A 2,111-nucleotide genomic window follows, 5' to 3' on the forward strand; every position below is an offset into this window, starting at 1 on the left:
CTTCTATAAATACATATCCAAAATCATTGAAATTACGATCTTGGGGCTGGGATTGTGGCTCAGTGGTAGAGTACTCGCCTAGCATGCATGAGGTACTGGGTTCGATCCTCAGCACCACGTAGAAATAAAGATATAGTGTCCACCTAAAACTAAAAAAATAAATATTAAAAAAATTTTTAAAAAGAAAGAAATTAGGATCTTGACAATATATATGTACTTCCATGTTCATTGTGGCATTATTCATAGTAGCCAAGATATGAAAACCCAAATGTCCATTGAAAGATGAATGAGTAAAGAAAACACAGCATATTCATACTATGAAATATTACTTGGTCTCAAAGAAGAAGGAAATCTTGCCATTTATGACAACATGGATGAACCTACAGGACACCATTTTATTTTTTATTTTCATTTTTATGTGGTGCTGAGGATCGAACCCAGGGCCTTGCACATGCGAGATGAGCGCTCTACGGTTGAGCCATAACCCCAGCCCCCAGGACACCGTTTACTGAGATAAGTCAGGCACAAAAGAACAAATGCTGTAAAATTCTGCCTGTATGAGGTTTGTTAGCTTTCTGTCACTGTGACAAAATGCCTGAGATAATAAACTTTTTTAAAATGTATTTTTTAGTTGTAGTTGGACACAATGCCTTTATTTTTTATTTATATGTGGTGCTGAGGATCAAATCCAGGGCCTCACATGTGCTAGGCAAGCGCTTTACCACTGAACTACAACCCCAGCCTCGATAATAAACTTTTAAGGAGAAAATATTTTGGCTCATGGTTTCAGAGATTTCAGCCATGGTCAGTTGACCTTGTTGCTTTGGGCATATGGCAGCACAGTACATCGTGGAAGGAGTACATGGGAGAGAATGTACTCATCCTCATGGTGGCTGGGATGAAAAAAGAGCCACCTGGTTCCTCATAGCTCCACTAAGGGCATATTTCTTCTACTAGATCTCACCTCCAAAATGTTCCACAACCTCCCAGTAGAATTATGGGTTGGGTACCAAGCCTTCAAACCATGCATCTCTCAGGGACAGTATTTAGGACCCAAAGTATATGTTTTAAAAAATCAGATTTATAGAAGCAGAGAAGAATAGAAGTTTCCAGGGATTGGGGGCAGGGTGAAAGGGAGAGTTGTTCAAGAGGTATAAAATTTTGGTCAGTTGGTGCAGTAGCATATGCCTACAATCCCAGTAGCTTAGGAGACTAAGGCAGGAAGATTGCAAATTCAAAGTTATCCTCAGCAAAAATCAAGGCACTAAGCAACTCAGTGAAACCTTGTCTCTAAATAAAATATAAAATAGGGCTGGGGATGTGGCTCAGTGGTTGAGTGCCCCCGAGTTCAATCCCCAGTACCAAAAAAAATTTTTTTTTGGTCATGCAAGATGCATAAATCCTAGAGATCTGCTATGTAACATAGTGTCCCTAGTTAAGAATACTGTCCTGTGCACTTAAAAAGAAAGCAAACCTCACATTAAGTGTTTTCACAAAATAAAAAGAGGCACAAGGAAACTTTTAGAGGTGGTGAACTGTGTCTATCACCTCAACTGTAGTGATGGTTTCATGGGTGCAAGGATCTGTCCAACCTCATCAAATTGTATACATAAAATATGTGTAGTTTTTGTATAATAATTGTGTCTCAATAGTTGTTTTAATTACATTGATTTCAGATTTTCTTTTGTTCTAAAATGATAACAATTAGTTTTTGAGCCACTACACTTTTCAGTAGTCAGAAAATATGAATATATATGTAGAAAAAATTTGACCAAAAGGGATTGTCAGGAAAGGCTGACTCAATAGCACTATGACTTCACATACTACTTACCAGAATAGATTTGAACCTTAATCTTCTAATCTACCTGAGTCATTCAATTTTGAGTTGCTTTGCAGGCACTTATAGCTCATTTGTGAAGGTCATTGTTTCTCGTGCTTCTTGTGTGATTCTCCCAGCTGATTTATTATCTGTTCCACTGGTATTTCACAACATTTGCAAATTTTATCTCCCTCAAGTTGAAGAGATAAAGCTATGGTGTGTCTTCTTAAATGTTTCAGTATGTTTAAGTTTCAGATATCAGTCTCTACCAGGCTCTTATTGAGGCAGTATT

This window comes from Ictidomys tridecemlineatus, chromosome 8 (assembly GCF_052094955.1).
Source record: "Ictidomys tridecemlineatus isolate mIctTri1 chromosome 8, mIctTri1.hap1, whole genome shotgun sequence".
Classification (NCBI taxonomy): Eukaryota; Metazoa; Chordata; class Mammalia; order Rodentia; family Sciuridae; genus Ictidomys; species Ictidomys tridecemlineatus.